Below are 5,663 nucleotides of genomic sequence, written 5' to 3'. Positions count from 1 at the left end.
TAAGCCACCACAGTACGACAAACTGACATATGAGTTTTATAGTGTGTAATATATGAGCCAGTGATTGATTACCCCTACTCTAAGAAGCATAGTGTCCAGTGATCGAGGCAAGTGATGACAGTACAGGGTAAAAAGTGGCAGGTGCCCCAAAAGAAGTGAGAGAAGAAGTTCTGGAACTTCATAGAAGGAAAATATGGTTCCTGCTGGATTATTCTAAAATTCTGACCTATGTTCTCAAAGCGACAATGAGTTTCACGTAAAAGACTGGTTGAGATCCCCCTGTACTCTACAAGCCACCACGAAGTAAGTCCACAAAAGCTAAGTGCTACCACTGTTCAGGAGGAAGGGAAATAATTTTAGAGGCATCTTAAATATTTTAAATAGGCAATAAATAAAAAATTTCACGTAAGAGTTCCTCCCATTCATATTAGCTATCATCTAGACTGTGAGTTTCTTGAGGTCAGGGGCCTGCCCTGTTCATTTATGTGACCCTAGAGTGTGTTGCACAGTGGAGAATCTACAGAAAGAGCTCAATAAATGTTTGTAGATCTGAACTGAAGGATTTTCATGGGTAGGGCAGCAGACCCTGGGAATGGAGAAGCATAGCTTTCTCTGGGACAGATTCAAGGTGATGATGGTGGTAGTGGTTATGTGCCGTGGAGTCAGTTCTGACTCATAGCAACCCTGCACAGAGTTTTGGAGGCTGTGAATCTTTATGGGAGCAGAAAGCCTCATCTTTCTCCCATGGAACAGCTGGTAGTTTGAACAAAATCCTACAGTGTAGCAAATTACTATCCTTTCTTCACTCTAGAAAGGCAGATTCCAGAAAGTATGTTCTTCCTTTGCTGAGGCATGAATGAATACTTTCTGAGGATCATAGTTCAGCCTAATTCCCATAAGCCTTGGGTGTTTCTAATGCCTACAAAGAAGAGCCTATCAGTGAACTGCCTTTACATTTGACTGTTAAGTACTGTCAGAGAAAACTTATGCACAAAAATTGGCCTTTTTTTTTGGAAGTGGGAAGAGTTTTACTGCATTATGGGGGTTGCCATCAATGTCACAAAACAAAATATGCTTTAATTGGTATGTGGAAAAGCAATTTGCTCTGTAAAATTTTACCCAAATCATAATAAAAAGTTAAAAAAGATAAAACATAGTACCATTAGAAAATAACATACTGTGTGTATCATTCAATGCCCTATTACATACACTCTTATAGATATTGATCTTAGTTAAATTTTCCCAATATTTGTTGATTACAGTGTCCATTTCCTTGATTGCTTGAAAAGCTGAGCACATCTTCATATGTTTATTGGCACTTGCATACTTGGCCTATTACAAAACTTGTCTTTGCAAGGTTCTTTACAAATTTTCCTTAGACTAGTTCTTCTAATATTCCACAAGGTAAGCCAGCAGAATGGTTTCCATTTTGAAGAATGGTGTGGTGCTTGTAGGATTAGCACTGGACTTTGAACCACAAGGTTGGCAGTCCAAACCCACCGGCTGCTCCACAGAAAGCCCATACAGGGTTGCTATGAGTCAGAACTGACTCAACAGCACTTAACAAAAACAACGTAACTGGAAGAGGAGTCCTGGTGTGACACTGGATGGAAAGGTTGGTTGAACTGCAAGGTAGGTGGTTCAAGCCCACCAGTCGTTCCTCAAAAACCCTATACAGGGTTGCTATGAGTTAGAATTGACTCAATGGAACTTAACAACAACAACAACATAACTGGGAGAAGGAGCTTTGGTAGTGTACTGGATTATGAGTGAGGTTGCTCACCAAAAGGTCAGCAGTTCAAATCTACCATTGGTCTATGGGAAAAAAGTCAAGGCTTTCTGTTACCGTAAAGATTTACAGCATCAGAAATCCTGTACTGGGTTGCTATGAATCAGAACTGATGACTATGAATCAGAACTGACTCGGTGGTACACAACCGCTATCACTATCATCATAACTGGGAGCAATTCCAGGTCATGTCCTAACACGTGTGCCCATTGGAGTCACTGTACCCTCTGTCTTTTTCCACCGAAAGAGAGCTAAGGAACCCTGTTGATGGAACAATGAGCAGGGCTCTTGGATTGCTCTTATTGATGTCACATGTCTCTTGAATACATTTAAAACTATATACTTTAGAACATTGACTATCATTCAATTTTTCACTCATTCATCAAAAGCAAATTTCTGGAAACTTCTGATTAATGAGACAGACAGATATGATCTTGTTTTTGCTACAAGCACATAGAAAATCTGAATTAAATGAAAATTATTTTTCTATATGCAAAGCTAGAGTAATGCTATGGATTAAATCATGCCTCTCCGAAAACGTGTTGGAATCCCCATACCTGTGGAGGAAATCCCATTTGGAAACAGGATTTTCTTTATTTTGTTAACTAGGTCAAACCTGAGTAGCATGGATTTGAAACCTAATCACTTCTGAGTTATAAAAAGAACAGATTATACACAAAAATATTCATATGTGGAGGTGGGGGCACAAATGCCATGTGAGGGTCACCTATAAACCAAGAAATGCAGGCAACTCCTGGACTACTGATAAGGAGGGAGTCAACACAATCAAGACTCGGATTTGGATTGTCAGTCTCTAGAAAATTATGTGTTCTTTAAAGCCACCCCGCTTGGTATTTCTGTTAGAGAAGTGCTAAGTGAGGTGTGACACCGTGGTGGCTGATAGGAGTCTTGGATTCAGCTTTGTGACCATCCAGTGTAGGTAAGAAAGGAGCTCTGGTAGTGTAGTTGAGTAGTAGAGTTGGCCTGCTAACCACAAGGTCGGCAGTTTGAGACTAACAGTCACTTCATAGGAGAATCGTGAGGCTTTCTGCTCCAGTAAAGATTCACAGCTTCAGAAACACATGTTAGAAGTGTATCCACAGCACATCACCACCACCACCACCACCACCACCACCACCACCAATATAGGCAAGAAGAGCAACTCTGCAAACAGGAGTCTGAGCGTCAACCTGCACATGAATTGGAATTGGAAAACTGTTCACCAGCTCAGGAAATTTATAAGGAGTCTTGCTACACACCTGAGACTTCAGGTGGAAAAACAGACACCCATGAAAAATCATAAACCCAAGCCTATGCCATGTGTAGGTGTGGCATTTGAATTTATAGTACCCAAATGAGACTATGTAAGAAACAGTTTAAACAAGTAAAATGACTGGGGTAACAGAATAGACAAATGTGAAACTGCACAAAAGACAACCCCAGTTGAATATGGGCCAACAATAAAAAAATTAAAAAATATTCTAGGCAATGAAGCATCATGAGGAGAATTAACAGAGACAACAAGGAGAATTTGTTGTGGTTAGGTGCCATGGAGTTGGTTTCGACTCAGAGCAACCTTAGGCACAACAGGTCAAAATACTACTTGGTCCTGCACCAGCCTCACAATTGTTATGTTGTTGTTGTTGTTAAGTGCCTTCGAGTCAGTTCCGACCCATAGCGACCCTGTACAGGGTTTCCGAGGGTGTAAATCTTTATGGGAGTAGAAAGCCTCATCTTTCTCCCATGGAGCGGCTGGTAGTTTCAAACCGCTGACCTTAAGGTTCGCAGCCCGATTCATAGCCACTACACTACCAGAGCTGATGCCACTGTGTCAGTCTATCTTGTTGAAGGTCTTCTTCTTTTTTGTTGATCCTGTACTTTACCATGCATGATGTCCTTCTCCAAGGATGGTCCCTCTTGATAATGTGTCTGAAGTATTAGAGACGAAATCTTGCTATCATTCTGGCTGTACTGCTACCAACACAAATTTGTCTGTTCTTCTGGAAGTCCATGGTACTTTTAATATTTTTCTCCAATACCATAATTAAAATACATCAATTCTTCTATTGTCTTCCTTATTCGTTGTCCAACTTTCACGTGCAGATTTTGTTGTTGTTAAGAGCCATCAAGTCATTTCTGACTCATAGAGACTCTGCATAGGGTTTCTGAGGCTGTAAGTCTTTGCAGGAGCAGAAAGCATCATTCATATTCAATGATTGAAAACACCATGGCTTGGATCAGGTGCACTTTAGTCCTCAATCTGATCTCTGATCTTTAACACCTTAAAGAGATATTTTACAGCAGACTTGCCTAATGCAATACATCCTTTAATTTTTTGACTGCTGCTTCTATGATTGTTGATTGTGGATCCAAGCAAGATGAAGACTTTGACAACTTCAATCTTTTCTCCATTTATCATGATGTCATTTAATTTTCTAGTTGTGAAGATTTTTATTTTCCTTATGTTTAGGTGCAATCCATACTGAAGGTCTTTGATCTTCATCAGTAAGTTTTTTTTTTTTGTTAAAAAAAAGCTTTTATTGTGAATTGAGTGGTAGTTTACATGGGAGAACATCGGTTTTGCACTCAATCTTTCATATTTTGTTTCATTGCATTGATTACAATCCCTTTCATGCATCATCAGTTAACAGTATTTGTTTCTATTCTGTTTTTTTGATGTACACAAAAATACACAGGAATATATAATCATTTAAACAAACAAAGGGTACATTCTGCAAGCCAGTCTCCTGGCTGCCAGCACACAGCTTTTCTCTTTCCATGGGTTTTGAGTCCTCAGCTGCTCTATCTCTCCACACCATCACCTCGGCCCCTATCTTTGGTGTTTCTGCTTCTCTGGTTAGGGTTCCATGTTTCACTCATGCTCTTCTCTCTTGATGGTCCTAGGGTCCTCCGCTACAAATCCTACTATTAGTAAGCCTTCGATACTTATAAATATTCCTTTATAGATAGATAGCTCAGAGTTTGGAATCATTCCTTGAACCTGCTTCGTCGGTATCCTGTGTTATCACTCCATAAGTAAGTATGTTACATTCTTTTCGCTTCCAGAAAGCAAGGTTTTGTCATCTATATATCGTATCTTGCTAATGAGTCTTCCTCCAAGCCTGGTGCCACGTTCTTCATAAAATCCAGTTTCTTGGATTGATTATTTGCTCAGCATACAGACTGAGTAGTATTGTGAAAGGATACAACCGTGGAGCACACTTCTCCCAGTTTTAAACCATTCAGTATCCCCTTGTTCTGTGTACAAGTTCCTCATGAGCACAATTAAATGCTCTGGAATACCCATTCTTTGCAATATTATCCATTGTTTGTCATGATACACAAAGTTAAGTCTTTGCATAGTCAATAAAGCACAAGTAAACATCTTTCTGGTATTTTCTGCTTTCAGCCAAAAACCATCTGGCCAACACTGATGTCCCTCATCCACATCCTCTTCTGAATTATGCTTGAATTTCTGGTAGTTTCCTGTTGATGCACTGTTGCAACTGTTTTTGAATTATGTTAAGCAACATTTTACTTGCATGTAATATTAATGATATTGTTCAGCGATTTCCACATTCTGTTGGGTTATCTCTCTTTGGAATGGGCAAAAATATGGATCTCTTCCAATCAATAGGCCAGGTAGTTGTCTTCCAACTTTCTTGGCATAGATGAGTGAGCGCCTCCAGTGCTACATCAGTTTGTTGAAACATTTCAGTTTGTTATTCCGTCAATTCCTGTAGACTTCTTTTTTTTTTTTTTTTGCCAATGTCTTCAATGCAGCTTGAATTTCTTTCTTCAATTGCATTGGTTCTTGATCATATGCTACCTCTTGAAATGACTGAACATTGACCATTTCTTCTTGGTACAGTGA

This window comes from Chrysochloris asiatica, unplaced genomic scaffold (genome assembly GCF_000296735.1).
Source record: "Chrysochloris asiatica unplaced genomic scaffold, ChrAsi1.0 scaffold00007, whole genome shotgun sequence".
NCBI classification, from domain to species: domain Eukaryota; kingdom Metazoa; phylum Chordata; class Mammalia; order Afrosoricida; family Chrysochloridae; genus Chrysochloris; species Chrysochloris asiatica.
Note: the sequence above shows the minus strand (reverse complement) of the source record.